This window comes from Melospiza melodia, unplaced genomic scaffold (assembly GCF_035770615.1).
Source record: "Melospiza melodia melodia isolate bMelMel2 unplaced genomic scaffold, bMelMel2.pri scaffold_157, whole genome shotgun sequence".
NCBI lineage: Eukaryota > Metazoa > Chordata > Aves > Passeriformes > Passerellidae > Melospiza > Melospiza melodia.
In genome coordinates, this window is record NW_026948516.1 from 43202 (window position 1) to 53038 (window position 9837).

Here is a 9837-nt window from a genome sequence, read left to right on the forward strand (position 1 = left end):
AGTCAAGATGGCTCCTGGGAATCAAGATGGCTGCTGGGAGTGACGCGAGTTCGTGAGAGTCAAGATGGCCACTGTAAATCAAGATGGCCGCCGGGTTTTATGGTCTGCTCATTGTCAAGATGGCCGCCAGGTGTTGTGGTCTGTTCGTAGTCAAGATGGCCGCCAGTAATCAAGATGGCTGCTGGGAGTGATGGGACTTGGTGGGAATCAAGATGGCTGCCAGAAATCAAGATGGCGACCAGGTGTTGTGGTCTGTTTATAGTCAAGATGGCTGCTGGGAATCAAGATGGCTGCCGGGAGTGACAGGAGTTGGTGAGAATCAAGATGGCCGCTGTAAATCAAGATGGCCGCCAGGTTTTATGGTCTGCTCATAGTCAAGATGGCTGCAGGAAATCGAGATGGCCACCGGGTGTTGTGGTCTGTTTGTAGTCAAGATGGCTGCCAGTAATCAAGATGGCTGCCGGGAGTGATGGGAGTTGGTGGGAATCAAGATGGCTGCCGGAAATCAAGATGGTGACTAGGTGTTGTAGTCTGTTTATAGTCAAGATGGCCACTGGGAATCAAGATGGCTGCCGAGAGTAACAGCAGTTAGTGAGAGTCATGGTGGCCGCCAAAAATCAAGATGGCCGCCAGGTGTTGCGATCTGATCGTAGTCAAGATGGCTGCTGGGAATCAAGATGGCTGCCGGGAGTGACAGGAGTTGGTGAGAGTCAAGATGGCCACTGTAAATCAAGATGGCCACCAGGTGTTGTAGTCTGTTTATAGTCAAGATGGCCGCTGGGAATCAAGATGGCTGCCGAGAGTAACAGGAGTTAGTGAGAGTCATGGTGGCTGCCGGATACCAAGATGGCCGCCAGGATTTCTGGTCTGCTCATAGTCAAGATGGCCACCGGGAATAAAGATGGCCGCCAGGTGTTGTGGTCTATTCGTAGTCAAGATGGCTGCCAGTAATCAAGATGGCTGCTGAGAGTGATGGGAGTTGGTGGGAATCAAGATGGCTGCCGGAAATCAAGATGGCGACCAGGTGTTGTAGTCTGTTTATAGTCAAGATGGCCGCTGGGAATCAAGATGGCTGCCGAGAGTAACAGCAGTTAGTGAGAGTCAAGGTGGCCGCCAAAAATCAAGATGGCCGCCAGGTGTTGCGGTCTGGTCGTAGTCAAGATGGCTGCTGGGAATCAAGATGGCTGCCAGGAGTGACAGGAGTTGGTGAGAGTCAAGATGGCCGCTGTAAATCAAGATGGCCGCCAGGTTTTATGGTCTGCTCATAGTCAAGATGGCTGCCGGAAATCAAGATGGCCGCCGGGTGTTGTGGTCTGATCGTAGTGAAGATGGCTGCCGGGAGTGATGGGAGTTGGTGGGAATCAAGATGGCTGCCGGAAATCAAGATGGCGACCAGGTGTTGTGGTCTGATCGTAGTCAAGATGGCTGCTGGGAATCAAGATGGCTGCCAGGAGTGACAGGAGTTGGTGAGAATCAAGATGGCTGCTGTAAATCAAGATGGCCACCAGGTTTTATGGTCTGCTCATAGTCAAGATGGCCACGGGGAATAAAGATGGCCGCCAGGTGTTGTGGTCTGTTTATAGTCAAGATGGCCGCTGGGAATCAAGATGGCTGCCGAGAGTAACAGTAGTTAGTGAGAGTCAAGGCGGCCGCCGAAAATCAAGATGGCCGCCAGGTGTTGCGGTCTGGTCGTAGTCAAGATGGCTGCTGGGAATCAAGATGGCTGCCGAGAGTAACAGCAGTTAGTGAGAGTCATGGTGGCCGCCGAAAATCAAGATGGCCGCCAGGTGTTGCGGTCCGGTCGTAGTCAAGATGGCTGCTGGGAATCAAGATGGCTGCCGGGAGTGATGGGAGTTGGTGGGAATCAAGATGGCTGCCAGAAATCAAGATGGCGACCAGGTGTTGTAGTCTGTTTATAGTCAAGATGGCCGCTGGGAATCAAGATGGCTGCCGAGAGTAACAGGATTTAGTGAGAGTCAAGGTGGCCGCTATAAATCAAGATGGCCGCCAGGTGTTGTAGTCTGTTTATAGTCAAGATGGCCGCTGGGAATCAAGATGGCTGCCGAGAGTAACAGGAGTTAGTGAGAGTCATGGTGGCTGCCGGATACCAAGATGGCCGCCAGGATTTCTGGTCTGCTCATAGTCAAGATGGCCACCGGGAATAAAGATGGCCGCCAGGTGTTGTGGTCTATTCGTAGTCAAGATGGCTGCCAGTAATCAAGATGGCTGCTGAGAGTGATGGGAGTTGGTGGGAATCAAGATGGCTGCCGGAAATTAAGATGGCGACCAGGTGTTGTGGTCTGTTTATAGTCAAGATGGCCGCTGGAAATCAAGATGGCTGCCGAGAGTAACACCAGTTAATGAGAGTCAAGGTGGCCGCCGAAAATCAAGATGGCCGCCAGGTGTTGTGGTCTGGTCGTAGTCAAGATGGCTGCTGGGAATCAAGATGGCTGCTGGGAGTGACAGGAGCTGGTGAGAATCAAGATGGCCGCTGTAAATCAAGATGGCCGCCAGGTTTTATGGTCTGCTCATAGTCAAGATGGCTGCAGGAAATCGAGATGGCCACCGGGTGTTGTGGTCTGTTTGTAGTCAAGATGGCCGCCAGTAATCAAGATGGCTGCCGGAGTGATGGGAGTTGGTGGGAATCAAGATGGCTGCCGGGAATCAAGATGGCTGCCGAGAGTAACAGCAGTTAGTGAGAGTCAAGGTGGCCGCCAAAAATCAAGATGGCCGCCAGAATTTCTGGTCTGCTCATAGTCAAGATGGCCACCAGGAATAAAGATGGCCGCCAGGTGTTGTGGTCTATTCGTAGTCAAGATGGCTGCCAGTAATCAAGATGGCTGCCGAGAGTGATGGGAGTTGGTGGGAATCAAGATGGCTGCGGGAAATCAAGATGGCGACCAGGTGTTGTAGTCTGTTTATAGTCAAGATGGCTCCTGGGAATCAAGATGGCTGCCGGGAGTGATGCGAGTTCGTGAGAGTCAAGATGGCCACTGTAAATCAAGATGGCCGCCGGGTTTTATGGTCTGCTCATTGTCAAGATGGCCGCCAGGTGTTGTGGTCTGTTTGTAGTCAAGATGGCTGCCAGTAATCAAGATGACTGCCGGGAGTGATGGGAGTTGGTGGGAATCAAGATGGCTGCCAGAAATCAAGATGGCGACCAGGTGTTGTAGTCTGTTTATAGTCAAGATGGCCGCTGGGAATCAAGATGGCTGCCGAAAGTAACAGCAGTTAGTGAGAGTCAAGGTGGCCGCCAAAAATCAAGATGGCCGCCAGGTGTTGCGGTCTGGTCGTAGTCAAGATGGCTGCTGGGAATCAAGATGGCCGCCAGGATTTCTGGTCTGCTCGTAGTCAAGATGGCCGCCAAGAACCAAGATGGCCGCCGACTTTTATGGTCTGCTCATAAACAAGATGGCTGCTGGGAATCAAGATGGCAGCCAGGTGTTGTAGTCCGCTTGTATTCAAGATGGCCGCCAGGAACCAAGATGGCTGCAGGGTGTTTTGGTCTGCTCATATCAAAATGGCCGCCAGCAATCAAGATGGCCGCCAAGAATCAAAATGGCCACTGAGTTTTTGCATCTTCTTGTGACCAAGATGGCCGCCAGGTCACGTGTTAAATTCAAGATGGCCGCCAGGAAACAAAATGGCCGCCGGGAGTCCCAGAGGTTGCCGAGAACCAAAATGGCCGCCGGCTTTCGGTGTTTGAAGCCAAGATGGCTGCCGGGTCACGTGACGATTTAAATCAAGATGGCTGCCAAGAAACAAGATGGCGCCCGGGTCCAAGATGGCCACCGCAGAGGCACAAAATGGCAGCCGAATGTGACGTCATCGATGCGCCGAGACGACCATCTTGGATTCACTACGGCGGCCATCTTGGGGTCATCGAAAGGTCAGCCCCGGCGGCCATCTTGGAACTGCTCTGGTGGCCATTTTGTGACCCCGCCCCTTTTCATGGCAGCCATATTGGGGTCATTCAAAGGTCACCGTGGTGGCCATGTTGGAGTCATTTAAAGGTCACCATGGTGGCCATACTGGGGTCAACCAAAGGCCACCCTGTCGGCCATATTGGGGTCAAAGGTCACAATGGCGGCCATATTGGGGTCAGTCAAAGGTCACCATGGCGGCCATACTGGGGTCAACCAAAGGCCACCCTGTCGGCCATATTGGGGTCAGTCAAAGGTCACCATGGCGGCCATATTGGGGTCGGTCAAAGGTCACCGTGGTGGCCATATTGGGGTCATTCAAAGGTCACCGTGGTGGCGATATTGGGGTCATTCAAAGGTCACCATGGCGGCCATACTGGGGTCAACCAAAGGCCACCCTGTCGGCCATATTGGAATTTCCCACCCAGCAGCCATTTTGTCCCTTCCCCATGATCATCGGCCATTTTGTGTCCCACAAACGTCGGCCATTTTGTGCCTGTCCCACAATTGCCGGCTGTTTTGTCTTTTACGAATGTCGGCCATTTTGTATCCCAGAATCGTCGGCCATTTTGTGCCTGTCCTGCATCTGTTGGCTGTTTTGTGTTTTACGAGTGTCGGCCATTTTGTATCCCACAATCGTCGGCCATTTTGTTTTTCCGCCACCGTGGTCGGCCATTTTGTGCCTCTCCAAAAACTGTTGGCCATTTTGTTGCCCTCCCACAAACGTCAGCCATTTTGTCCCTTCCCCACAACTCCTGGCCATTTTGTGTCCCACAATTATCGGCCATTTTGTGTTTTACAAGTGTCAGCCATTTTCTGTCATGCCCAGGTCGGCCATTTTGTATCCCACAATCATCGGCCATTTTATCCCTCCCCCAATATGGTCGGCCATTTTCTCCGTCCTCCAAAACTGTCGGCCATTTTATGTCCCACAATTGTCGGCCATTTTGTTACCCTGCTACAATTGTCAGCCATTTTGTGTTTTACAAGTATCAGCCATTTTGTGTCTTTCAGCAATCGCCAGCCATTTTGTGCCTTTTCAACAACTGTCCGCCATTTTGTTTCCCTCCCACAAACATCGGCCATTTTGTATCCCACAATTGTCGGCCATTTCGTGTCCCACAATTGTCAGCCATTTTGTGTCCCACAATTGTCAGCCATTTTGTGTCCCACAATTGTCAGCCATTTTGTATCCCACAATTGTCGGCCATTTTGTGTCCCACAATTGTCAGCCATTTTGTGTCCCACAATTGTCAGCCATTTTGTATCCCACAATTGTCGGCCATTTTGTATCCCACAATTGTCGGCCATTTTGTGTCCCACAATTGTCGGCCATTTTGTGTCCCACAATTGTCAGCCATTTTGTGTCCCACAATTGTCGGCCATTTTGTGTCCCACAATTGTCAGCCATTTTGTATCCCACAATTGTCAGCCATTTCGTGTCCCACAATTGTCAGCCATTTTGTGTCCCACAATTGTCAGCCATTTTGTATCCTACAATTGTCAGCCATTTCGTGTCCCACAATTGTCAGCCATTTCGTGTCCCACAATTGTCGGCCATTTTGTGTCCCACAATTGTCAGCCATTTTGTGTCCCACAATTGTCAGCCATTTTGTATCCCACAATTGTCAGCCATTTTGTGTCCCACAATTGTCAGCCATTTTGTATCCCACAATTGTCAGCCATTTTGTGTCCCACAATTGTCAGCCATTTTGTGTCCCACAATTGTCAGCCATTTTGTGTCCCACAATTGTCAGCCATTTTGTGTCCCACAATTGTCAGCCATTTTGTGTCCCACAATTGTCAGCCATTTTGTATCCCACAATTGTCGGCCATTTTGTGTCCCACAATTGCCGGCCATTTCGTGTCCCACAATTGTCGGCCATTTTGTGTCCCACAATTGTCAGCCATTTTGTGTCCCACAATTGCCGGCCATTTTGTATCCCACAACTGTCAGCCATTTTTCCCCAATCTAACAATCATCAGCCATATTGTCCCTCTCCAAAAACCGTCAACCATTTTATATTTTACAAACATTGGCCATTTTGTTTGCCAAAACCGTCGGCCATTTTGATCCCGACCCCTGCCGTCGGCCATCTTCTCCATTCCCCGCTGCCGCCATCTTGCCCTGCCCATCACGTCTTGCCCCTCCTCCCCCTCAGCCCCGCCCCCACCCCGCCAGGGGGGTCCTGTGGTGTTGCCCCTCCCCCGGGCTGGGCGGGGCCGGCGCAGCGCCGGGGGGGCTGCATCCGGCGGGGCGGGGCCAATGGGGAGCCCCGGCCACGCCGCCTCCTTTTGGCGGGGGCGGGGTTTTCATTAGCCCCGCCCCTTCTCCTCCTCTTTGCCGGGGGTTGTGGGAGGGGCTCCCTACGCCTGGCCACGCCCCCTCCCGACGCGGTCACGCCCTCCTCGCTGCCGTCATTGGGTGGGCGTGGCCTCCTCCGCGGCTCCTTCTGAAGGGGCGGAGCCAAAGGCGCTCCGGGCCGTGCCCGGGTGGATCTGGGCGGGGCCGGCGATGGTGGGCGGGGACTCGTTGACTCCTCCCCTTCCTCAGCCCCGCCCCTCTCGGGCGACGCCATCTTGGGCGGCCGCCCCCGACGCTTCTTCCGGGGCGGGGACTCCTCGCTGGCCCCGCCCCCTTCTCCCGGTATTGGCCGCCCGCGCCGTCGGCCACGCCCCCTCTCCTGCGATTGGCCGGAGCGCTGCTGGACCGCCCCGGGTGGGCGTCGCCGCCTGGCCCTGGCCCCGCCCCCTCCCAGCAGCCTCCTCTTGGGCGGGCGGCCCCGGCGGCGCTTGGTGGGCGGGGCCAACGCTAACGAGGAAGGGGGCGTGGCCGCCCGGGGGGGTGTGGCAGCGGCGCCGCGGGGGCGTCGCCGGGCGCCGCGGGAGGCTCCGCCCCTTTCGGAGCCGGGGGGCGGGGCCTCGAGGACGGTGACCAATCGGCCGGGGAGGGTGCGCAGCACTTTGGCGGCCGGGCCGGATTTGCCGCCCAGCCGGATCTCGACGTCGGCGCTGCGGCGGCGCCGAGGGGGCGGAGCCACCGGGGGGGGCGTGGCCGAGCGCCCGAGCTCCTCTGGCCCCGCCCCCTTCGGGGATGTCGGTGGGGGCGGGGATTTGGGGGGAGGAGGGGGTGATGACGTCACAGGAAGGGGCGGGGTCGGTGGTTGCGTCGTCACGGGAGGTGGCGATGACGTCACTGGAGGTGGCGATGACGTCACGGGAGGAGGAGGAGGGGGAGGGGGAGGAGAGGGCGGGGGCGTGGCTTGAGGAGGAGACGGCGATGACGTCACCGGGGGAGGGGGCGGCGGCGGGGAGGGAGGGGGCGTGGCTTGAGCCGGGGGCGGCGGCGACGACGTCACGGCGGGCGGCGACGACGTCGCCGCCGCGTCGGCCGCGACCGGCGGCGACGCCGCCGCCGCGACGCCGGGCTGCGACGTCGCGGGGGGCGCGTCCGAGCCCTGCGACGTCGCCGACGACGTCGCCGATGACGTCACCGCCCTCAGGCGCTGGCTGGCCCGCGTGGGGTGGGGCGGGCGGGGCAAGGCCCGGGCGCGCCTCAACCTCCTGGCCCCGCCCCCTCCCTTCTCGGCGCCGAGCTCCGCCTCCTCCGGCGCCAAGGCCCCGCCCCCGGCGCCGGCCACGCCCCCTCCCGGCTCCTCCTCCTCTTCCTCGTCCTCCTCCTCCTCCTCGGGCGGCAGCCGGAAGCGCCCCCCGCCCCCCTTGGCCTGGTCGATGTCCTTGCGGGCCGCCTCCACCTGCTCCTGGAAACGGGGGGGGGGACGGGACGGGTGAGACCCCAGACCCAATTTGGGGACGCCCCAAAATTCATTGGGAACCCCCAGACCCAAATTTTAAATTTTCTGCCCCAAATTTTTGGGACGATCCAAAACATTTCCTGAAGTTTTATTGGGAAACCCCAAAACTCCATTGCAACCCCCAGACCCAATTTGGGAACCCCCAAATCCAATTTGTGAACCCCCAAAATTCATTGGGAACCCCCAGACCCAATTTGGGAACCCCAAAACTCCATTGGAAACCCCCAAAATTCATTGGGAACCCCCAGACCCAATTTGAGAACCCCCAAAATCCACTGAGACCCCCAGACCCAATTTGGGAACCCCCAAAATTCATTGGGGACCCCCAGACCCAATTTGGGAACCCCCCCCGAATTTTTTGGGTCGCTCCAAATGCGTCAGGACCTTTTTTAAACCCTCCCCTCCCCCCCCCAAGTATTCGAATGGATTCTTCCACCCCCAGGCTCAATTTGGGAACCCCAAAAATCCTTTTGGGACCCCCCCAAATCACCCCAAAATCCCCTCAAAACCCCTCTGGGACCCCCTCAGGACCCCCCAAAATCCCTTTGGGACCCCCCAGAACCCCTCAGGACCCCCCCAAATTGATTTGGGACCCCCCAAAACCCCTCAAGGCCCCCCAAAATTGATTTGGGACCCCCCAAAATGGATTTGGGCCCCCCCAAACCTCGGCCTGCTTCAGCTCCTCGCGGCTGACGTCCTCGAGCGAGGCCTCCAGGAAGTTCATGGCGTAGCGCTCGATGGGGGTCAGCTGGGAAAAGAAATTTGGGGAGGGGTCAGAAAGGACCTGGGGACCCCCCCGAGAACCCCCAAAAAAATTTGGGATCAGAAAAAGCCCCCCAAAAAAATCCCAGTTTGAAAATGCTAAAATGCACCCAAAAAATAATGAAAAATTCATTTTAACCCCGATTTCCCATTTTTCACCCCAAAATCCCCAATTTTAATCCTAAATCCCCATTTTTCACCCAAATTTCACCTGGTGTTTTGCACCTATCCCCTCCCAGGTGTGCCCAGGTGTGCCCAAAATCCCCATTTTTAACCCCAAAATCCCCATTTTTCACCCAAATCTCACGGAGTTTTTTTCCTTTATCCCCTCCCAGCCGTGCCCAGGTGTGCCCAGGTGCCCACAGGTGTGCCCAGATAACCCCAAATCCCAATTTGTCACCCCAAATCCCCAATTTTCACCCCAAAATCCCCATTTTTCACCCAAATTTCACGGGGTTTTTTTCCTTTATCCCCTCCCATCCGTGCCTGGGTGTGCCCGGGTGTGCCCAGGTGTGCCCAGGTAACCCCAAATCCCCATTTTTCACCCCAAAATCCCCATTTTTCGCCCAAATTTCACGGGGTTTTTTGCGCCCATCCCCTCCCAGCCGTGCCCAGCCGTGCCCAGGTGTGCCCGGGTGTGCCCGGGTGTGCCCGGGTGTGCCCGGGTGTGCCCGCTGCGCCCTCACCTGCTCCACCAGCGCGGCGATCTCCTGCTCGGCCTTGCTCAGCTCCTCCTCGGGCGCCCCCTCGGGGCTGGGGCTCTCGCTGAACTCGGCCATGGCGGCCACGTGCTCGGCCTGCGCCTGCGAGGCCGCCCGGATGTCCTCGGGGTCCTCCGCCCCGCACAGCGCCTGCCGGGAGAAATTTGGGGAAAATTTGGGGGGAAACGGTGAAAATTTGGGAAAAAACGGCGAAAAAATGAGAAAGAACGGTGGAAAAACGGCGAAAAACGGTGGAAAAACGACAAAAATGTGGCGGAAAATGAGATTGGGGCATTGGGGCCGTTGGGGACAATCAGAGCAAAACTTGGCAAAATTTGGGGGGAAAAAAATGAGAAAAATTAGGAGAAAAATAATTAGAGGAAAAACAGAGAAAATACGGGAAAAAATGGTGAAAAAACGAGAAAGAACGGTGAAAAAACGGCGGAAAACGGTGGAAAAATAGTGAAAAACGGTGGGAAAATGGCGAAAATATGGTGGAAAACGAGATCGGGGACGATCGGAACAAAACTTGGCAAAATTTGGGTAAAAAATAATTAGAGAAAAAAAAAGGGAAAAAATTTGGAAAAAAACAGTGAAAAAACGGTGAAAAAACGGCGAAAAACAGCGGAAAAACGG